This window comes from Protopterus annectens, chromosome 14.part0 (genome assembly GCF_019279795.1).
Source record: "Protopterus annectens isolate FY-2018-M chromosome 14.part0, PAN1.0, whole genome shotgun sequence".
Lineage (NCBI taxonomy): Eukaryota > Metazoa > Chordata > Ceratodontiformes > Protopteridae > Protopterus > Protopterus annectens.
In genome coordinates this window covers 314,401,997-314,427,128 of record NC_056748.1, presented here as the reverse complement: position 1 = coordinate 314,427,128, position 25,132 = coordinate 314,401,997, and the positions used below count along the sequence as shown (strand labels likewise).

Sequence of the window (25,132 nt, the reverse complement as noted above, 5' to 3'; positions counted from 1 at the left end):
TGTTAGTGAGGGACTCTGCCTAATGTAGTTAAGAATTTTGTTCCAAAGCAAGGGGAGTCTCTGTGACAGGAATCTATCCCTCCAGCATGTTCTATTTATTGTTGTGGCGAGGTTTAGCTCACTAGGGCATGTGGCATGGATTTCTTTAGGTGGAGCATGTCCATCAATTCTGAGTTGGACATGGCTTTGTAAGTCAGGCAGAGATCACCTCTGAGTAAGCGATATGCCACTGAGTACAGCCGGAGTTTTTTCAGTCGGGCTACATAGGACATATGTTTGAGGCCAGTAATCCTCTTGGTGAGGTGCTTTTGTGGTCTTTCAAGCTGTTGGAAGTGTCTTGTGAGGTACATCCCAAATGGGGCATTGTACTCTATGATGGGTCTGATGAGTGACGAGTAGAGGGGCACTATAACCTCTTTATTTCTAGATGAGAACCCCTTGGTAATTAGATGGGTCACATAGAAGGATTTCCTAACTACTTTGGCAATATGATTGTCAAAGGAGAGATTACTATCTACCTGGGTCCCCAGATCTCTTATTACCTCTTCTGTATTAAGGGGGCTGCCGCCTAGGTGGTAATTCGTGGGTGTTTTGTTTTTCCCAAACGGATGACTATGCATTTTTTGGCATTTAGCTTGAGGCCATGACTTTGACACCAGGTGTCTGTCTCAGTAAGGCCTTTTTGGAGGATGTCTGTGTCAGCCGGAGAGTCAGTTATGTCTCCCAGTTTGCAGTCATCGGCAAACTTGGTTAGCCATGGTCCTCCTGTATTTCTGAGAAATATATGCCAAACAGTAGGCGTCCCAGAACCGAGCCTTGCGGGACACCACTTGTGACTGGTTTAGAGTCAGACCTGGAGCCTGCTATTCTTACCGTGTGAGTTCTGTCTGTAAGCCAGTTGGCAACCCATCTTGTGACATAGGGGTTTATGTTTAGGCTGGTGAGTTTTTCTATAATACCCGAGTGAGGAATGGTGTCGAACGCCTTGGCAAGATCAAGGTAGGCTGTGTGAACCACCTTTCCCTCGTCTATGGCCTTGGTAACTGTCTTGAAGAAGTCAACCAGGTTTAGTAGGCATGATCTGCCCTTAACAAAGCCGAACTGGGTCGGGTCAAGTGTTTGGAGGTTCCCAATGTCTTTGTTAATGAGTTCCATAATGATGCGCTCCATAGTCTTGCAGACCAGGCTAGTCAGGCTTATGGGGCAATAGTTACCAGGGTCAGTTGTGGCCCCTCCTTTTTGGAGCGGAATAACCATTGCTGTGTGCCACTCTATGGGCACGTAGCCTGTGGAGAGGCTGAGGTTGAACAGCGTGTTTAGGTGGGGGGTTAGTTCGTTCTGTAGTTCGTGCAAGATGCAGCCTGGGACAACATCTGGCCCCATTGATGCTGTGTTTTTGGCTTTTGAAAGGGCTGTTTTCACCTGTGCTTCTGTGATTTCCAGGACACTACACTTTTCCGGTATTGTTGTGGGCCCTTTTGAAGGTGAGAGAGAGGTGAAGTTTGCACTGAATCTATCTGCCAGTATGTTGGCAATATCAGTAGTTCAGTATATTTTGTGCTATTTTGCACTATCTCAGAGCATATCTGCAAGTTGCCACTTAGATTCTTGACATAGCTAAAGAAGGCTTTGTCGTTATCTTTAAAATCCTTGGCTATTTTTCTTTCGAAGTTAGCCTTGGATGATTTTATGAAGGACCTTAGTTTCTTACTGATACAGATCAGGGATGTCTTTCCTTCTTGGGATTTGCTTTTTTCTGAACTAGTTTCCTCCTTTTGTTGTATAACTTGTTTATGGCAGGGGTCCACCAGACTGGTTTCCTTCTCTTAGGGGAGTGAGTCTTGGTTTTGCTAGGGATGGCACAATCCATGCATCCTTGTAGGTGCTCATAGAGTGCAATTGTAAAGGATTCTGCATCTTGGGCAGTGTTATCCTTTAGTGTAGGGGCTGTGAAACTTACCACCTCTGCCTTAAGTAAGGTGGTTTGCTTTAGAAAAGTTTTTCACTGTGGTTTCCTTGGTTGGGGGTGGTGGTGGGGTGTGAACATCTAGGGTGATTAGTTTATGGTCTGATCTAACCAGTGATGGGTTGACCTCTGGTACGGAGCACCTGTCACCCATGTTGATGATGATCAGGTCCAATATGTTGTGGCCTCTGGTAGGGGAGTTTACCAGCTGATCCAGAGCATTTGAGTTGATAAATTCCAGGAAGCGCTGAGCCTGGGAGTTTGTACTCTAGTAGTTTTCCCAGTTAATGGTAGGGTAATTGAAATCTCCCAAGATCAGGGTGTTCGGTAGGATCTTCATGTTTTCCAGTGTCTCCAGAAAGGTGGAGTGGTGGTCCTGAGTCATGGAGGGTGATCTGTAGCAGGCCACAATTTGCATTGCAGATGTGCCTGATGTTAGTTGCACATGGATGATCTCAGAGGTATCATGCTGTGCCACTAACCTGGAGGTGTGGGTATCCTTGATGAATATGGATACACCCCCTCCTTTTGTGGTAAGAGTTGTAGCCTGGTATTGCAGGGGTTCTCTCTGGAGCCTTATACCAGGTTTCAGTTACTGCACAGATGTAGACGTTCTCCATACTTAGGAGTGCTTTGAGTGCATGCATTTTGAGATTTAAACTCCTGGCATTGAGTAGTATAACCCTCATTTTTTTACTTGTGCTGTTTACGGAGATGGGTTTGAATTTTGAGCCTTGCCTAAAAAAGGCACTATAGGGGCAGCAAGAGCCTTGGTCAGTATTTGAAAGCCAAGGGGTGACAGGTGCAAGCCATCTCTTTTGAAGCAACATGGCTTGTCGAGCATGTGTGTTAGGTATGTTATTTTGCCTTAAGAGCTGTGATTGTGTGGCACATTGATTTTGTGTTTTATGTGTTGTCTGGTTTGTAACGGGAGGTGCAGGTTTTGTGGGTATCTGCTTTGGAGCTCTCTGATGCTTTTGCAGGTTTTTATTTAGAGACTCCGAGTATGATTTTGTGTATTTATGTGTATTTTTTGCCAGTGCTGGTTTAGTAGGTCTATGTGATGCTGGAGGTGTGGTGCAAGTGTTAACCTTCCCCTCATGACTGTCTGTTCCACTCTTGGGTGGAGATACCTTAGCCTCCAGTTTGGCTGTATAATTGCATCTCTCATATATGTTAGTGTTTTGTGGTAGGAGGAGAGGGCTGTCTGTGTACATGAGGCAGTTGTAACATTGCCTCAGGATACCCAGATTCACCAGCTGGACTGGAGAGTACACCTGAAGTTGCCCTTTGGTCATGCCTGAATAGTAGGGTGAGCTGCTTAGTTGCTTGGTTGGTGAGATGTGGATAAAGAGCCTTGCCCTGCTGGGCAGTCAAGTGTTGGGGTATATCAGTGCTTGCTATTAGGTCTGAGCAAGTGCTGGACTGTAGGATGCTTTCTGAGTGCTTAGGTTGAGAATTACACTAGTTTCAAGAGAAAAACTGAAGAGGAGACTTAGTGGAGCCGGGAATAATTTGCTACACTAATCCAAAAGATTGGGATTTAGCATAGCTAATGAGTTCACATCTCATTTGGATCTTCTCCATGCTCAGAGGCATGAGTGTACTCCATAACAAAGTAATTGTGCAGCTAGGGAACTTGAAGGTGAGAGGATTTGTGCATTTATAGAACACAGAGGATTGATATTCCTTTTGATTTATTTGCACAGAAGGCTTCTGATGTTGCTAAGTTATGATTTTACTTTTCAGGTACATGCTAGATTTGTTTACGTTACAAAGAGAACTGTTTATATATACATAAATATATGCATTAGGGGATTTAACTGTTATCAATATGCACTTCGTATGCTATACTCAGTATAGGCATTTTTGAAATGCATTGACTTTCACAGATAGACAGGTTTATTAACTGCCATTGCAAGTGTTATTGTTAAAACTGGTTACCTTTCAGTCTTCTATTTTATTCCATGGCGATGTAAGGTATTATACTGTCAATGACACAGAGGAGTTATTCTTCTAAGATAGGCCACAGACACTGCCAGAGGAGTGCTGGGCACAGTGAGAGATGACTAGTAATCATATACAATTGACTTTTGTGTTGTAAAGGCATATACATTTTGTGAAAATTGTGTGGAAAGCATTTATAACAAGTAAATTATGTGTTATTCCTTGGATTGCACAGTCATTTTTCTGTTGTTTTGATGGTGGGGGAGCCAAGTACTATTTGTGTGTTTCCACATCAAAAGTTGGGGTTCAAAAGTTTTGCTCTTGCAATTGTGTAGTCATCCTGGTATTTCCATGGCAAACAATACAGTACTCCTTTGGTATTCCTTGTTTTGGACCACACATTAGTTTGTGTGTGAGTGTGACATGTTATAAACACTACAACCTTATATCACATACCTTATAGTCAGTTAGATTAGCAAGTAACAGTATGCAATGATCTGTCATTCATTTGTGTTCTTAGACATATATTGCTATGTTCTGCACTTTCTTTGACAGTTTAGCAGTTATAAGTATTTTACTTTGGTGTTGAGTCTGTGTGGTGCTAGCAGTATATAGAAATTACATAGGTAAGTAATGATTGTGCGTGTTGCCTGGCATCAATGTTATTGCATGTATGTGCATAGGATGCAAGTTTTACCCCCTTAGGAGGTAAGCATGTGTTCTATCCTATTCCTCTTAGCCAGGACAAGGACATACTGTGTATGCCTACTTCTACCTACACCCACAGTGGCTGATGGTTCCCTCTCTGACTCCTCACCTGTGTGTGGCTGTGCTAAATTTGCTACGGTAGAAATCCTGCATAGTTGCAGCTCTGTCATCAGGTGTACAGGGAAACTGTATGTAATCACTGGCATGTTGTAGCATAGCATTCAGGAGCTGATGTAGGATCCTGGATGCTAATGCCTGTGATATCCCCAGCATATGCCCTGTTAGCCTCTGAAAGGTTCCTGTAGCTAATAAGTGCTACACATACCTTAGTCTTCACAGGTATTGCTTCCTCTTGGTTCTCCCTTGCTCTCAGCTGTGGACAACAGGGGATGCAGAGTTCCTGTAGTGTGTCTGTATCCACCCTCTACAATTTCCACATCATGCAGACTGTGGTAAGTTAAAAGGGGTCTGATTACTCTGCTCCTTCTTGGGAGAAGTCTATTTGCAGGAGCAGCAGCACAGACTTGTGCCTGTTGCACATACACACTGTATAAAAGCCATTGCAGCCCCTAACAGAGTTCCCATGTAGAGTACCTTCTGTGGCTGTATTCCAATAGGTTTTGGAATTCACAGGGAAAACCTACACTGAGTCTATACAATTGCTTGGGTCTATATTAAATCGGTGAAACGGCATTACAGCAAATGTCGTTTCACCGACACATATAGCCTGAAGTCTGAAAATAGCAAAGGCTCAGGCCAGAGATTATTTTCCCAGGGTAAAATATCACTTGGCTTGAGCTGTAGCATTGCCCTTTACCCCACTGTAGTGCGATCTCGGAGTTGATATATTTAGTTAGTTAGTGTGTGTGTGTGTGTGTGTGTGTGTGTGTGTGTGTGTGTGTGTGTGTGTGTGTGTGTGTGTGTGTGTGTGTGTGTGTGTGTGTGTGTGTGTGTGTCACGTACAGCCATTTACTGAATACAAAATGGTGCACCTGAATCTGTACCTACACTTAGGGTAACCTTTGAAAGCACGATAACATTTTGTTTTCCTTTTGTATGTCATTTTAATTTTCTCATTCCATTATATTTTAATTTGTCTGCATTCTTCTGTCTTAATAAGATGCATTCAGGAATAAATAAGTGAAAAAAGTAGATATTATTACACAATCCATTCCTTGTTTCCTGAAGAGACTTACAGAGAGTCATTAAGGAAAGTATCCCAGCCAATCTTTGTAAACTTGTTATTTGTTGCACAATAATTTCCACTGGTAAAAATTTATGAAATATTTATTTATGACTGTTGATTTTATGTTTAGATTAGATGTGATAACATAATAATTGGTATGAATTAATGGGTTCCTATCAGCAGGTGAAGACGCATGTTTCCAAGTGTGTCTTGGTCGAACTGAAAACAATGAAATGGCAAAATATTGAAGCGGAATGTAAGCAAATTCTTTCCCTGGGAAAGAATTCGCTTGACTGCTTTGATAGTTTGCCATTTTTGGCACTATAGTGCGGTCTTGGAGTTGGTATATTTAAGTAGGGTGGGTGTGGGGGGCGAAGCCCCCCACTTAATGTTATATTTTAAAGTGTTTTTTTTTTATTGGAAGAGCGATTTTTCTTCCCTTGGAAAAAAACTCACTCTTCTGACAGTTCGGTTTTGTAAGCTTTCGCTTACATGGGGTTGATTAATCACTGTTCGCTTACCTAAGCATTCGGTGATCTAATATAGACCTGAATTAATTAAGGTATAAGCAAGGATGGGGAACAGAACTATCCTTTGTCTGTCAGTATAATAGCTAAGAATATCATCATTCGTAGTTGGATTGTGCATTACTTCCTCCAAATTGTTTTAATTAACATATTCAATTACTATTTTCCATTATTATTTGATGTTGAGGAGTTTTCTGAAGATGAGATTTCAGGAATTAACATGCCTTATAAGTATTGTATTTGCATTTCTTTTACACCCTTAAGTTTAGTCAGAAGATGCTTACGCTCTGTAGGGCAGACAGAAAGTGTGTGTGATAGATATTAATAATTATGTGAGCACTTTCTAGTCCTGAGATGTTTTCTTCAGGCTTTTTGTATTGTTTTACAAAGACTGAAATACTCCCGGTTATCATATCAGATATCCAGCAGTGAAAGGAGTATACTTTGGAATCTGTGATATTAATTATGGATATACTTTGAAACTGACTTGTTTGTTGGTACTTCTGACATTTAGCAAAGCTACATTCACATATGATACTTTTATCTTGTATTCTTTTATGTGTGTGTGTGTGTGTGTGTATATATATATATTTATATTGTTAAGTTACGGAAATATATTTTTAGAGAAAAAGTCCGATGGGTTATATGATAGTTTTGTTCTTATCACTTTACTGATCATATGTGTATTACTTAGCTAACGCAGGTTAACAAAAATGACAAAGTATACATACGTGCTGACATTACATGTCTTATCATACCTGTTATTATCATTTTTAACATACATTTTAATATTTAGGCTGTAAAGTAGGCTGTCATAGTTGTTCATATCAGCATATTTTTATAGATATTTTTGGTAAATTTTAGACTCGGTTATCTGTCAACCAATGGATTGCTTGAGTCCAACTAAAAGAAATAATTGCATAACTGCATCCATTTTATTTTATAATTTCTAAGCATTCCATATGTCCCACAAATATCTGTATATAGGAGGCATGAGTTATACTTAGTGACTTGATTATTTTCTTTTTTTAAATTACAGAAGCAACGAGCCATGATGTAATAACATCTCAATTATACCATGACCCCCCATTAATATTCCAAAACGTGCACGCTGATTGGTCAGCGTGCACATTGTAAATCGACTTATACTAATGGAAAAAAGGTCCGGTCACCCGGACTTTTTCCATTAGTATAAGTCTTTTTTAAAACACTGTCTTGCTATGTTAAAGGAGTTTAACATAGCGAGACATGTTTAAAAAAAGCAACGGAGATCTCCGTTGCTTTTTTTTAAAGCTGTCTCGCTATGTTAAACCCCTTTAACATAGCGAGACAGTGTGTAAAAAGCAATGGAGATCTTGCTTTCTCCATTGCTTTTTTTTAAACCTGTCTCACTATGTTAAATGGGTTTAACATAGCGAGACAGCTTTAAAACAAGCAACGGAGATCTCCATTGCTTATTTTAAAGCTGTCTCGCTATGTTAAACCCATTTAACATAGCGAAACAGTAAAAAGCAACAGAGATCTTGCTTTCTCTGTTGCTTTTGCCCACAGCTCTGATGTACTGCGCAGGCATACGCATGCACAGTACATCAGAACTGCCGCAGAATACCAGACAACTGCGGAAGGGCAGCAAGGAGGCATTATACAATGCCATTATTTAAGAAAAGTAATTCTTTTTTTTCTTAAATAATGTCATTGTATAATAGCAATAACCCACTTCTGGGTGTGGGTAATGCTGGATTTACCCACGGTTGGCTTTGTTTGGCCACTCGGGCTTCGCCCTCGTGACCAAACCACGCCAACCGTGGGTAAATCCAACATTACCCACACCCAGGCGTGGGTTATTGCTATAATACATAAGATGAATTAATTCAGTAAACCAACATAAAAATAAAGTAAACATGGAAAAATGTGACAACATCCAACTGCTTCTAGTCCTAGCTTCAACTAGCTTAGAAAATATAAGACCAGGGAATGCTGTTTCTGGAAAGAGTTTGATATGAAAAGTGTTTTTTGGAAAGGGGATTCCAGAAGCTGATAATTTAGTTTTATGTGTCAAAAATTCAAACATATTCAGCAATTCTATTCTAGTGGAAAAGGTAAATTTAAATTGAGTTGTGTACTAATCGGGTCCTAACTGTATATAACAAAGCTAGTAGAAAAATATAACGGAGGACATAATGGCAACATCTAGGTTAATACTAGTTCTCAGGAAGTAACTGGGGATTAATGCTGCTCTTTTGCTTCTGATAAGAGAATAAGCTAAGGATCATTAATTCCTACCTGCATGCAGCTGTGTTGGGAACAACAGTAAATAGCACCTCCAGTAATCAACTACATACACGGGTTTGCAATTTGCAGCTATCTCTGTAGCCATCTTGGTAGAAATATGCATCCTGAGACAATGTAGCAATTATCTCATGTTTACTGACAACCATTTATTACTTAAACAAGTTGATACAGCATGTGAGAGATATTGTTATTTGATGATGATAGCAAAACCATGACATGAAGACACTATAAAGAAGAAGCAGATTGTCCATACCACACAACATTATAGTAAATCTATCACACACTGATCACACAAAACAAATAGACCTACATATGCAGAGATTCATAAAAAAAACATGGAAACCACAAAGGCCTCCTAAATGGAACCTAAGAAACAAGTTCCCTCAGCAGACTCACAGACAAGCAACACAGGCAGCACCCACATTCAATTATAAATCAATGGATAATTTAATGGGACGGGTGGTTGAGAAGAAGAGAATTCTGAAGGAGCAAGCCAAAACTAGAATCTGAGGGGCTGCAGCCAACTAGCACAAGCTGCCATAGATGGTACATGAAAGAATAATGCTAAAAAAAGTTAAAAAGTAAGGTGTACAAAACAGTGGAGGTGCCAGTCATACTGTACACTACAGAAACCAGGACAATGACTGCAGGGCAGATGCTGAAGCTGGAGGTGATGGAGATATAGTGCCTGAGATGTGCGGTGATGCCCAATGTGGAACAGAAGAAGAAATTAAGAAATCAGAGCAGACACCCAAGTAGCTACAATTGCAGATAAGGCCAAAGACAATAAAATGTGGCAGTTCAGGCATGTGTGCAGGAAAGCAGAAGACAATACGGTGAAGAAAACTTGGGTCAGACAAGAAGAACTGAGAGAATCCAGCAAAGAGATGGGTGGACTGTGTGAGAGAAGGTCTGCAACAGTCAGGCATGACTGTTGAAGATGGTAGGAGAGTGGCACTGAATCGAGAGTGATGGCAGCAGTTGACACAACATCCTTGACTCATTATACAAAATGGGAAAAGGCAGTTAACAATGATTATGATGATGATGACAATGGGTTTCTCAATTCAAAAGTCCATAAGCCAAACCTCCACACAATCTGACATACTAGAAATAGGTGGTTCCATTGTGAGACACAGTAATGCATCACCATTAGGAAAGGGTCACTGTCAGTTGCCAATCAGCTGCCAAGATTTACACACCCTGCACGCAATCAAGTATTTCTACCACAAATATACCTATAACACAGTCACACTGCTCCTGGGTGTGAATTGAGAGAGATGTACCTTTATGGTCTACATAAAGAGAGACTTGATGGAACTCACAGAATACATGTTTGAGGAAGATATGAACTTATCCTACAGCAACATTTTACCACCACAGACAACGATATTATTTTCTTTTTTATTTTATTTTATTTTCATTCATTATCTGGATAGGTAGACTATACCTAAGAACCTTTTCAGCCATGACCAGGACAAGGAGGTAAGACATTTTACATAAACATCAATAACATGAGTATATCATCTGCTGGTTGGTACTTTACAATAATAACATACATTTTAAGTACAAGCAGAAAACAGTCAGTAGAGATGCATACAGATATTAAAACCTTGTGCAACCCTAATATGTTGCATAATGCTAAGTCATTTGGGATAGAACATTACAACACTCAAGGAATGCACTGCAGCATTTCACAAGGTTAATCATGTCCATACATTGCTGAGCTAGCTTGTATGTTAATGACATTGGTATGAAACTGACAATGGAAAGCTGCACAGTAGAGTCTGAGGATGGGAATTAGTCAGGTGGTGCCTGACAAACAAGTCAGTAGTTTATCCTGGATCCTATTTACATTTACTTTTACTGTGTTCACTGAGATGCCTTTCAGTTGCAGTTTAAAGCACTTAAGATTAAAAAAATGTCTGATGCCTTCTGGGAGTGAGTCCCATCAACTTGATAGATTTTGCTAAATGCACTTTCAGTGGTGATAATTTTAAATGGGGATCTTACTATTTGTAAACCATACTTTGTTCTAACTGAGTGGGTAAATTCTGTGATCTCTAAGAAATTTTTCATTGGCATGCAATATCTTTAAAAAGCAGTTCGAAGATAAGAGCTACAAGCAGGAAAGTGGAATGGAAGGCTACTTGCAACCACCTCCATTTTTGTAGCTTGGTACAGTCATGGTCATTAGAGGTAGAAAGGTGTACACACCTCAGTGTTGTATTTTCAGTTGCTCGGATTAAGGAAATGTTTTTGCTCAGAGTAGAAAGATATGACAGGAGACGCATGTTCTAATTTGGTAGTAGGACATTGATAGCTATAGCATGCCTGGCTCATAATACAAACAAAAGACTATTGACTTCAACAATTGTATTTGGCTATGGTGTTGATCAAAGGGAGTCTAATATATGTGTGAATCACAAAACATCGAACACACATAAACTAAAGCGCTTAACATCAAAAATAAATTTAAATAAATAAATAAATTTAATAAAGTACCCCCCAATCTCACAAAGGATTAATTCAACATCGTTGATTCTTGTAGAACAGACAAGAATCTCAGAGTCATGAAGCCTGATAAAGGAGGAGGGGTGGTTCTGATGGACCAAATAGACTATGAAGTCAAAATGCTAAACATGTTGAATGATGAAAAAACATATGAAAGAGTGTCGTTGAATGAGTTTAACATTGCGAAAAGGAAAGTTTCAATATGTCTTAACAACTTACTTCTTGAGGGGCTTATTGACATAGAAACTTACAACTACCTACATGTTGAGAAACCAAAAATTCCTTCTATTTTTGGTATACCCAAGGTCCACAAGAACCATTTGGACCCACCTCTTAGACCCATTGTTAAAGCAGAGGGCTCTTTGACAGCCCCCCTAGCCAAATATATTGACTTCCATTTGAAGCCATTTATATTGGAACATTTCAACATTTTAAAAGACTCGTGGGATTTTTTGAAACACATTGATGCCCTACAGAAAACAAATACCCCATTTCTTATTTCTTTGGATGTGGTGGACCTATTTACTTGTATTCCCCATGAAACAGGTTTTTTATGGTTTGAGCAATTTTTGGAGAGTCAAATTTCCATTTCTTTTAACAAGTTTCGTACCTGTTTGATTCTTATGGACTTAATTTTGAAAATCAATTTTATATACTTTCAGGGTGAGTATTACAGACAATTAAATGGTGTAACCATGGGTGCACATTGTGCCCCCTTATATGCCAACATTATATTACTCAGTTGGGAAAATAAATTTGTTTTCAATTCCCGTTTCAAAATTTTGTGGAATTACTATGGTCGTTTTTTGGACGACATTTGTCTTTTTTGGAATGGCACTGCTGACCAGTTTCTTGAGTTTTACGAATATGTCTCACATACCACCGATTTTCTAAAATTTACTTACAAAATAGACAGTTCCCAACTTAGTTTTTTAGATGTGAGCATACAGAGAACAAATCAGGGGTTGAAATCTAAAATTTATAGGAAGGAGACCTTTTCTAACACATACTTACATTTTTCTAGTTCTCACCCCCTTATCAAAAGAAGGCAACTGTCAAGGGTCAGCTAGTAAGAGCTAGTAGGATGACCTCAGATGAGACAGATTTCCAGATAGAATGTGAATTTATTGCAAGTATGTTTCGAGAAAGAGGTTACCCCGATGATTTGTTAGAAAGACTGATACAAGAAGTTAAAACAGCAAGGGCCAGAAGGTTTTTGCCTATCCTGGGGAATTCAACAAAAAGTTTTGGCAACACCAACACTAAAAACAATTCTCCAGTAGATATAAAACACTACAATTCAGCTTTGACTATTACTTTCAACGGCAAAACCAACATAGTTAAAAATATTATTAATGATGAGTGGAATAGGTTTGCCAGTTTTTCAGATTTGAATCTGAACTTTGAAAAACCCTTAAAAATAGTATTTAAAAAAGGACGTAACATTAAGAACATACTTGAGGGTGGAAAACAGGTCACACATCTCTCAAACAAGTTGGGTACACATAAATGTGGAAGCTGTCATTATTGTGTCAACATCAATGAAGGTGAGAAAATATATTTGAAAAGCAGAGGCAAAAGTATCACCACTAAAGGATTTGCAAATTGCAATACTTGTGGTTTGGTATACATGGTGACCTGTGAGGCATGTGATTCCTTTTATATAGGGAAAACCGAAAGAAGGCTGAGACAAAGGGTGTATGAGCACCTATATGATGTAAGGAAGGAAAACACTAACAATGCTTTGCTTAAACATACTTTAACATGTAAATCTGCAAAATTCCTATTCTTCATCATAGAGGTATTACCCCCTGATCCCAGGGGTGGTCTTTGGGAGGCCTCTTTAGAATACAGAGAGTTATTTTGGCAATTAATACTTGAAGCTAGCAGTCACCCAGGTTTAAATGAAATGATCTCTCTAAAACCTGTATTAAAGTTGAGATCAGCCAAGTTATAACCACTCACCCATATATCAGCTGTACTTATATATATATATATATATATATATATATATATATTTTTTTTTTAATATACATTTTTACACACATTTTAATATTTTTCATACATACATTTTTATATGTTTTTCAAACATTTTGCACACAGGTACATTTTTTATGCATAAATTAAAATGGTTTTTAGAGCATACAATACTTTTATATATATTTTAACTGTATTCCTGCTTGTAAAGTTTTTGTTTCACCACTAGATGGTGATATTGTTTCTTTGATTTTGTTAAGAAATCTGCAATTTCAACAACAAGGATGTTAATTGAATGTATTAACATTTTAATTAGTTAGGAGACACCATTGGTAGATTCAAATAACATTTGACTTATAAATTTAGCATACTGAGCACTGTTTAGCTTTTCTGATGAAGTGCATGTCGACGAAAACGCGCTGAGAACTGTAGCAGCGTTATTGTCTTTGTTTCTGTTCTGTGAGGTTTGTTCGTGGAGTGAAAATAAACATCTCTTGCTGATCTGCTGTGCCTGTCTTTTGAGCTTCCGTGTATGTGTAGTTCAAAAAAAAAATGTACGTTTCTGCGGGGGAGCTTCGCCCCTGCACCCCCCACACCCCCTCTACTTTATTATTCTCACTCTGAAATCACACTACAATGGGGAAAAGAGAATTTTCCCTTACCTGCACTGTAGTCCGATCTATGAAACAGGCACACATACATGGAAGCACTTGTCGATGTTAAGCACTTTCGTGTATGTGTGTTCGATGTTTTGTGATTCGGACATATGCTAGTTGAGCATGTGTCCGGATCCTATATATAGATAGATAGATACATATATATATATATATATATATATATATATATATATATATATATATATATTAGACTGGGAAGAGATGGAAGACAGTCCTAAATATTCGGGCAGGGATGTCCTGCACCTATCCTACCAAGGCTTTCATATATTATCTAAAATTTTGTTCACCCCATAATTCCCTTTAGGCAATATCAGTCCAGAAAAAAATTCAAACATAACACAGCAGGATCTGGAAAACAGGACTGTATTGCGGCTCAAAGCTAGGAGCCTTAACAAGAAACACGCCACCCTACAAGTACTCCTCAGACTGGAAAACATCAATATATGCATTGTCAGGGAGGCCAAGTTCAAGACCATTGAGAGCTCTCCATCAGTGGAGGGATTCAATGCCTACCACACATTTAGACCCACCATACTAACTGAAGGCACTTCAGTGATGGTGTCTCCATTTTCTAAAAAAAAAAAAAAACACACTTCACCTCCAGACCAGTTACACAACATAACAATCTGGAGCTTCTCTATATCCAGCTTACCATTAACACATCATGGCTAACCATACGGCCCTCTCTGTGTTCCCCTCAACCCATAACTCCTACCTAACCAGATTGAAGTTCTAATGCATTACGTCAAACACCATTTTCTTAGGGAATGCCTACTATACCTCTAGTAACTGGGACATGTTTACACCTCCTATCACGTATGCCAAGAGATTTCTGGATCACTCATACAAATCTCTGGACCTGTTAGTACAATCGCCAACCAGGGGTGAAAAAAGCTTGGTCTTGCTCCTCACCAATATGGTACAGATCTTCTCCCTACCAATTGTAACTGCCTTCCTGGTCAAATAAGAACACAAATCAGTCACATTTACCTTACGACTAAAGGCAGAGGCATCAGCCAATCCATTAGTATTTAGAAATTATGCCAAAGCTAATCTACTGAAACTGAATGATAGCCTGGCTAAATTCAACACCCCAATCCAAATCAATGACCCCACTGTTTATGTGGAATATTTACTGCCAAACTATATGCATGTGTGAATAGCTGCATAAATACATCTGTCCACCTACAAATTAAATACAATGCCACATTTATAAATAACCCCTATGGTGGAACCCAAATATAACCAGCCTGTATAATAAAAAATTATTTCACATAAAAACAAATGTAACTCTCAAGATGCAAAAATAATGCTATTGTTAAACTTAACAAGGAAGTCCAGACCCTGAGCAAATCAAAGCTAGATACGAGGTAAAAATTGATACTCGGGCAAAGAACTGCCACAGAGCTTTCTTTAACTATTTTAGAAACCTTAGAAACAATGTTAGTTGTAAATGATATCACATACTTGGACCCAAGGAACATAACCAATCTACTAACAGATACATTTAGCTCTAACTTCATCACCTCTCCTCTCCTACATTCCGACATTTTAAACCACCTTTACAACAACCCCTCAAGCCTCCAATAAACAAGTCCTCAAGGCACTATCCAAAGCCAAGAGCACTACTTCTATGGGGCCTAATAACATTCAAGGCTACTTACTGGACAACCTGAAACAGGACATGTCAAAACTTTTATAGAGGATATTCAATATAGCCTGCAAGCAGGTTTTGTGACAAATTAATGGAGTACAGCTACAGTGTTCCCCCGTATCAAAGCTGCTATATCAACAGCCAGGAAAGTATAGACTCATGGATCTGACTGACCTCATCTTTAAGACTATGGAAAATAATTATGGAATTAATAAATAAGATCAAAGGTAACATATAAACTTATCAGGCCAGTTTGGATTTTTTAAGGGCAGATCATATCTACTTAACCTGGTTGACTTCTTTGAAAAGGTTACTGAAGTAATGAATTAGGGAAAATCAGTATGCACTGCATATCTACACCTCACTAAGGCTTTCAGCTGTGTCCCAGACTCTGGTAACATAAATAATCTATCCCAACTAAACATTAATTCTTATGTAACTAATGGATAGCAAACTGGCTCACACATAGAACCCAGGGAATTAGGGTGGACTCCTTAACCTCTTCAAAAAATCTGTCATTAGTGGTACACTGCAGGGGTTCAGTCCTTAGGCCACTCCTCCTTTGCATTTACTTCTCAGAGGTCAAAGCTACTGTTAATGGTTTATGGATGACAAAGTCTGCATATGAATACAAACTTGGTGCTATCGTTTACCCCAAGAGGACAGCAAGATCCTCCAAGAGACCCATTCCCAAGCCAGTAGATGGAAAAAAAAACATGGACTAAAGTTGAATGCCAACAAATTCATAATTGTATCCTTTATTGGTTAAGAAGTCCCTTGTAGCCACCACAATGATGAAACACCCCTACAAATTGATCCTGTAGTTATATATCTGAGAACCTATAAAGATAAGGAACTGTCCTTTGATCAGCATATATCTACTACCATAAGAAAGTGATTTTTCTTAGCACAGATTAATATTAGGCTATGATGTGCATGTCCATAGATGTGATCATTTCACTGTATTCTACACTCATCAAACAGATTCTTGAGTATAATGCCCCTTTCAATATGCACTTGTCCAAATGCTGACAGAACTCAAGTGCTCACAGTGCTTTACTACTAAGAAAATCAAGGCTCCAAATCATAAAAACTATGCAAATAATCTCAAAGCTTTACCCCTCTCCTCAGTGTTATACAGGCTGCAGAGCGCAGCTCTGTTCCTCGTGTACAGATCCTCAGAGACCATATCTTGTCAGACCTACTGCACATTTGCAAGTCCAGTGTGGCATAAACACCTGCTGAAGAAATCTAAATCTCTCTTGCAATGCAAATAGTACACGTTGGAGAAAAATATATCTGTCACAGAGAATATCACTCTTTGAAATCATCTTCCTCTACACAGAAATCTGTCAACTGCTATCCTATGGATTCCTCATCCCATACTTCGACTACATAATTCTGCCACTACAACTGGCATCCGTCTACCATTAAATTCCCCCGAAAACTTCCCATATTCCTCATAAAGTACACACCCATACTCCTAATCAGACTCTTATGTAGTAACATCTAGTAAAATCCTGCCCCAAACATCTTGTACTATTTCCTTATAAAAAAACAAAACATTTGAAATAAAATATGCCAGCTAAGCTTTCTTATCTCTGTTCACAATTCCCAAATCAGTGCTATCACAGAATCTTGGCTTTAGCCACAGGATTCCCATCATACACCACTTTTTTCCCAGGCTATGATTACTTTCTTGATGCCAAACCAGGTTTAAGGGAAGGAGGATGTACTCTCCTTATCAAGTCAGTCATCCGCCTACAACTCCTTGCTCAAAGTAATGCCTCCTCAGATTCTCATCCAAATTGGTTTCTCACACCAGTCCACTCTTGTTGGTGGTGCTGCGGTAGCGTTGTCGCCTCACAGTAAGATGTTGTCCTGTTCGATTCTCAGCTAGAGCGTCTTCTGTGTGGAGACATGCGTGAATGGGTGTACCTTCGTTAAAGGTTGTGCGTCAGGGCCGGCAACTCAGCATGTAAAAATCTACTACCAATCATTAGCAGACCGGAGTTCCGCTGTGGCGACCCCTAACTGGGAAAAGCCGAAAGACACAAACAAACATCAATCCACTCTTCATTTAGCTCTCCAATTCTTCTAGCTGTTGCCTTTCTCCCTCCTTCTGCTTCATTACAAAAGCTTAATAACATACTTAAGGACTTAACTTCCTCTGTTGGGAGCATCAAAAATCTTAAATTTTCTTGGTGACTTTAACCACAATCTCCTTAGCTTCTCATAAAACTTCAAACTTGAACTTCTCAATGTATTTAGTCTCACACAACAAGATTCTGAACCCACAAGGTGCAATACTTCCTCGTCACAGCAGTCTCTGCTTTATCTAGTAATCACAGATGACCCTCACTTATTTCTCATAGCTCTATCCATCATCCCAAACTAAGTGATCACTGTCCAATAAGTTTCAATATTCATATTGATTGCAAAACATCCCTTTCAAAACACATTACATTCAGCCATAAATCCTAAGTAAACATTACCAAGCTAAACAAATATCTGTCCTCTCTCAACTGGGCCCTTATACTCTCCTCTTCAGTCCTTACGAAAGGTGCTAAACTCTTTTTTCAACTTCACTGTAAAGAACAAGCCTCATTCTTCCCTAAAGTCACAAGGCTGTACAAGCCCAAGATAAATTCTTGTCTCAGATTTGAACACAAAACATCTTATATCTCAGAAACAAAGCATGGCACTGCTGTAAATCTGATGCAATTCCTTCTAGCACACAAAACTACACCCTCCTCAGAAATGTGTCCAAACAAGCAATTAGATATCATAAGAGCCATTATATAACAATGGTAAACATGCATTTGATCAGCTGGTGGATGGCCGATCAGAAAATGTGTGAAAGTAGTGCAGCTGGTTCTCAAAATTGCAAACCGGAGATATGCAAAACACACAATATCCCCCCCTTTTTGACCCATGGTAGCACTAGTTTAGGTGGTAGAGACGTCGGAAATGTCACATTCGGTGTTTTGTATGACATTCCGACCATTTGCCACTTTCATATTCGACATTCTGATTTGGCATTATACCCATTCGAGATAGGTGTAGACGCTCAAATGAATGTATACCTATAACAATAAATCAATCAATGCTTTTTCACTGCCCTAAAAAATTTTGGGCAGAGGTCATCTGGTTAACAGGTTTCAAAAGCTGCTGTCAATGCTCATTCTTCCTTAACTTCTCTATCCGCCTCAGACTTTAGTACTCACTTCTGACCAGACCCTCACCTCCATCAGATCATGTACTTCACTCCCTCACTCAAACTCTTCCTCACCCCCCTTATAGTCCCCATCTTCTATTTTGAAAATATCATAACCAAAGATATTATACCTTTCCCTGAAAATCTAAAACTAGACTCACCTGCAGGTACAGCTACCGTCTCTCCAGTTCACATTCCAATGTAGGGAGCACATTGTTACTCCACTGTTACATATCTATGACTTTGCTTAGCTCAAAACTGTAAGCCCAATAAATAATAAACAGCAAAAATTGTACCTCACCAAAAAAAATCCAGCCACAAACTACCTCGTGATTATCGCCCAATTTCCATCCTCACCACTCTTGCGGAAAATCTTAGAAAAACTGGTCTCAAATCAACTCTCAAATTACATATGTCAATACTGTCTTATCTCTCCCAAACAACATGATGTTTGGACCCACTGCAGCACTTCCACTGCACTTTGGACATTCACTGACCTCACCCTTCCAGCTATGGACAAAGGCCTCCTTACTGGAGCCACATTTATACACCATGCCAGAGCCTTTGACCTGATTGACTACATAACCTGTTTAACTCACTGACATTGGGATTAGCCCTGACACAGTTCTCTAGTTGCATAATTCCCTATCTAACCAACATTTCTCAGTAAATTTTAACAATAGTACATCAGCCACTACTGCCTTACTTAAAGGGGTACCTCAGGGATCCATACTGGCCCCTCTCGTTTTCTCCATTTCCATACATAAGCTTACATTTGACGTTCCTCAGCTTCCAATCTTACTATATGCCAGTGACATGGTTATTTTATGCAACAACCACACAAGCCACTCAGTTCAACATGATCTGCAAAACGACTTCATCTTCCTCATTAACTGACCCAAAACCATTACTTAACCCCTCAAAAACTTAAACTATGCTGTTTGGAACCTCCACTAAAAGGCAAAAAAAACCCTCACTTGTTATTTTTGACTAATGTAACAATGACATTCAGCAGGTTAACATCTTCAGATACTTACACATCTGGCTTCATCCCTCACTTACTTCCACCATCACCTCAACAATATTCAGAAAAAGATAAACTTCCTACTCCTCTGGGCCAACAAAATCTCCTCTTTCCTCTCCCAGCCAACAAGAAATGTTACTGGCAAACAGATTCTTCTAGCCCATCCTGAGTTCTACCTACCTTTTGTAGCATCTGCCTTCAAAAGGAAGTCTACCACCATCCAAACAAGCTCCAACTACATCTGCCTCTTCATTATCCTTTCCTCACAATATGGACGCCATAGTCTTACTAGTGTAAGGTGTAAGCCAACTCATAGATGGTTTAGAAATGAGACAACCTAATCCATTGCTACTGTCTTTTCTTGCTTCTGAAAGAAAACTCCTGCCCTTCTCTTTTCTCTAGCTTACTTAAATACCCTCCATCATATAACCTTAGATCTCATAGCCACTCAGGGTCTCTCTTGCAAGCATGTAAAACTAGACTCCAGTGCTCTAACCACTCCAGTTCCATCCTTGGACCCAAGATCTAGAAGGATCTTTCCTCTAATCTTAAAAAGTTATCTAACTATTTCTCCTTTTGGGCAAAACTTAAATAATATCTCACAGCATAAGCTGCTTGTAAATGCTCTGCTTTGGGTCACACAACCTCATCTCAAAAATCTTCGACACATACTGCCTATAATTTGTACTGTATCATCTGTCGTGTAACTCCTAACATACTGCTACTGAAATTGATTTCAATATTGTACTTAGTGGTTTCTGATGATTACCTTCTTAAATCAGTTTTTTATTATATACTACCCATTATACAATGACTGGCCATTAACTTTCAAAAATGAGCATGCTGATTTGTCAGTCCAACATGCATGCTCGTTGTAAATCGAGCATATACCAACAGGATAAATCTGGCCACTATGATACCATTAAGCAGCAGAACTTCCCTACCAGCATATACAATACTCTTTTACATCATGAACTTGCTAAACTACTAAATCACCCGTGATAAGAAAAGTCAAAGACATGGGGAAAAAAAAAGAAATAAGAGGTATACCTAAGTCTTGTAGAAAGAACATCATGGCTAACACACAAACTTACAAATACCTTCCACATACAAAAAAATAAAAGAAAACTTTCTTCTCAGGTACCTGCCAACCATCAGACTTACAATCACTCGGCCCATCTTTTCCCGGATTACAGGATGACACTTCTCTTACTCCCTAGCTGTGCACAGGGAACACAAGGCAACACAGGTGAGAAAACAAAGAGAAATTTCTTTCCAAACCACTGGTGTACTGTGTAAGCATGGGAATGTTAAGTCCCAAAAGCACGTGCAGTACATCAAGCAACCCAAGACATAAAATTAATACAGAAGAACACCACACCATCATTATACAAGGATATCATTTAAGAAAAGTAATTTTTTTCTTAAATAAAGGCATTGTATAATAGCAATAACCCATGGCTGGGTATGGGTAATACTGGATTTACTCACACCCAGCCAAGGGTTATTGCTGTATTATACCATGACCCCCCATTAATATTCCAAAATGTGCACGCTGATTGGCCAACGTGCACATTGTAAATCGACTTATACTAATGGAAAAAGGTCCGGTCGCCCGGACTTTTTCCATTAGTATAAGTCTCTTTTAAAACATTGTCTCGCTATGTTAAAAGAGTTTAACATAGCGACACAGGTTTAAAAAAAGCAACGGAGATCTCTGTTGCTTTTTTTAAAGCTGTCTCGCTATGTTAAACTCCTTTAACATAGTGACACAGTATATAAAAAGCAACGGAGATCTTGCTTTCTCCGTTGCTTTTTTTTTAAACCTGTCTCGCTATGTTAAATGGGTTTAACATAGCGAGACAGCTTTAAAATAAGCAACGGAGATTCCGTTGCTTATTTTAAAGCTGTCTCGCTATGTTAAACCCATTTAACATAGCGAGACAGGTTTTAAAAGCAACGGAGAAAGCAAGATCTCCATTGCTTTTTACTGTTTCGCTATGTTAAATGGGTTTAACATAGCGAGACAGCTTTAAAATAAGCAACGGACATCTCCGTTGCTTATTTTAAAGCTGTCTCGCTATGTTAAACCCATTTAACATAGCTAAACAGTAAAAAGCAGTGGAGATCTTGCTTTCTCCGTTGCTTTTGGCCACAGCTCTGATGTACTGCATAGGCATGCGCAGTACATCAGAACTGCCACGGATACCAGACAGCTGCGGAAGGGCAGCAAAGAGGCATTATACAATGCCATTATTTAAGAAAAGTAATTATTTATTTTCTTAAATAATGTCATAGATATAACAATAACCACTTCTGGTGTGGGTAATGCGGGATTTACCCAGGTTGTCTTTGTTTGGTCCCTCGGGCTTCGCCCTCGGGACCAAACCACGCCAACCGTGGGTAAATCCCGCATTACCCACACCCAGGCGTGGGTTATTGCTGTATTCTGTGCTTTGTACTGTGTTCTTATTCTCATTTTTATCCGCTAGATATGTGTTCATATTCTAGGCTGAGGCTGAACATGGGCCAGTGGGATGAGTGCTCTAACCCAATTAACAATTGTATCAAAATATGTATTTATATCTTTGCTTACTTGTGAGGTATGCACAGTTTTTTTGCAGGCACATTCACAATGCCTTGTTGATGGTTAATCACTTCATTAACACTATAGTGACATTGTTTTCCTTTTTGTTTTCTGATCTAATTAAAGGATATGTTACCATTGCTCTTAGCCCTTGAGATTAAGTTATAGTCACTGCATTCAGAGTTATGTGTGAAAGACTTCACAGGAAAAGTAACTGGTTTATGTATTCATTTCATTTGTATCTTAGGGTAATTTTTGAAAGCCCAATAACATTTTTTCTTTTGTATGTCATTTTAATTTTTTGATGCTATCATTTTTTTTTAATGTGTCTGCATCCTTCTGTCTTATGAAGATGCATTCAAGAATAAATAAGTGAAAAAAATAAATATTATCATACAACTCATTCCTAGTTTCCTGACAAGGTTTATATTGGGTCATTAAAGAAAGTATCCAAACCAGTCTTTGTAAGCAAGGCATTTGTTGCACAATAATGTCCACTGGTAAAATCCGGAACAATGGTTTATTTATCACTGATTTTGATTTTATGTTTAGACTAAATATGATGACATTATAACTGTTGTGAATTAATGAGGTTATAAGCAAGGATGGGGAGCAGAACTATTCTAGGTCTGTCAGTGTAATATCTACCCTTGTTGGATTGTGTATTACTGAATTAGTATTTTCCATGGTTATTTGAGATTGAGTATTTTTCTCAAGATGAGGTTTCAGTAATTAAAATATCTTATAAGTATTGCGTTTTCATTTATTTTACATCCTAAAGATTAGTCAGAAAGTCCTCATCCTCAGTCGGGCAGACAAAAAGCATGTGTCACAGATATTAGTATATGAGCACTTTCTAGTCCTGAGATGTTTTCTTCAGGCTTTTTGTATTCTTTTATAAAGACTGTAACACTCCCAGTTAGCATATCAAATATCCAGCAGTGAAAGGAGTATACTTTGGAATCTGTGATATCCTTTATGGATATGCTTTGAAATTGACTATGTTTGCTGAGACGGCTGACATTTAGCAAAGGTCCATTCATTTCTGATACTTTTTTTTCTTAAAATTTCTTTTCTGTGCATATTTTTAGGATATGGAAATATAAATATAGGTTATATATATTTAGTTTTTTTTTTTTTAGAGAAAAAGTCTTATGGGTTATGTCACAGTTGTGTTCTGGTCACACTACTGACCATATATGTATTACATTGCTGATGCAGGTTGACAAGCGTGACAAAGTATGCATACGCGGTGGCACTGCATGTTTTATGATACTTGTTATCTTTTTTTTTAACCGTGGGTTTTAATACTTAAACTGTAAAGTAAACTGTTGAGGTTGTTCATGTTATCATATCTGCTTTCAGAAATATTTTTGATAAATTTCAGACTAGGTCATCTGTCAAGCAATGGACAGTTTTAGTCCAGCTAAAATAAATGATTGTATAACTGCATCAATTTTCTTTTATGTTATAATTTCTAAACATTGCACGTCACAAAAACAGCTGTATATCTAAGGCATCTGTTGTATTTAATGTCCTGATCATTTTCTTTTTGTTTAGCTACAGCTACAACAGGCCGTGATGTAGTAACATCTGCAGTAGGTAAGATGAAGTACTTCAGTAAACTAACATGATATGAAAGAAAAATATGGAAAAAATGTGAGAACTCCCAACAGGTTATAATCCTAACTCAGAATAATTTACAACCAGGGTGTTTTATTTGTGGAAATAAGTATGTTTAAAATCTGTTTTGTGGTAAGGAGATTGTTGAAGCTGATAATTTAATTTCATATGGCAAAAATTGGAACATATTCAGGAATTCTATGAGACCTAAATTAAAGTAAATTTAAATAGGGTTGTTTACCAATCAGGTCATGGCTGCATATAATAAGCTATATATATTAGTTAACACCTGAAACCATGGATTTATACTTTCCAACTGCCTGTGTAGCTAACTTAGTAGAAATGAGCATCCTAAGGCAATGCGGAAATTGCCTCATGTTTATTGGCAACCATTTATTACTTAAACAAACTGGCACAGTGTGTGAGAGGTGTGGTTATTTAATGCTGTTGATTTTAAAACCCTGACATGAAGACACTATAATCAAGAAGTAGGTTGTCAGTACTACTCAATATCACACTAAACCTATCACACACAGATCAGACCAAACAAATAGACCTACATATGTAGAGGCTCTTAAAAGAAACATGTCTAAACCAGAAAGGCCTGTTACATGTAACCGAAGTAACAAACCCACAGCAAAATCAGAGACATGCAACACAGGCAGCACCCACGTTTAACTATACATCAATGAATCATTGACAGGGAGGAGTGGCTGAGGAGAATGGAAGTCTGAATTAGGAAACCACAACTAGAATCAGAAGACATGCAGTCAACTGGCAGACAGTATCAGAGGTGGCTCATGACAAAAGAATGTTAAAAAAGCTAAAAAGTAAGATGTACAAAACAGTGGTGAGACCAGTAATACTATACGGTACAGAAAGCTGGACAATGAAAGCAGAGCAGGTGAGGAGGCTAGAGATGATAGAGATGTAGCCCCTGATGCACGATGAGTAACAAAAAAAAAAAAATGACGATATCAGAGCAGACGTCCAAGTAGGTCCTATTGCAGATAAGGTCAAAGCAAATAAATCACTGTGGTCCATGCACAATTTGGGACAGAAGGTAAGAAGACAAGGGAACTGAGGGTGTCCAGCAAAGAGATGAATGGATTGTGCCACAGAAGATCTATGACACTCATGTATGACTGCCAAAGAAGGCAGGAGAGTGGCATTGAATCAAGAGACATTGCATCAGTTGCCCAACACCATGACTCCATGTAGAAAAATGGGAAA

General features: G+C 38.6%; 1 protein-coding gene and 1 long non-coding RNA gene across 2 annotated transcripts in view; both read left to right on the top strand.

Moving 5' to 3' along the window:
* LOC122788658 (deleted in malignant brain tumors 1 protein-like) overlaps positions 1-25,132 on the top strand; it is a 1,289,564-nt gene that overhangs the window by 924,492 nt on the left and 339,940 nt on the right. The gene's annotated exons all lie outside the window — the stretch shown is intronic.
* Positions 23,835-25,132, top strand: part of LOC122788969 — a 39,505-nt gene continuing 38,207 nt past the window's right edge. The window contains exon 1 of the long non-coding RNA XR_006362757.1: positions 23,835-23,878. This is a non-coding gene — a long non-coding RNA (uncharacterized LOC122788969). The remainder of the gene's footprint in view (positions 23,879-25,132) is intronic.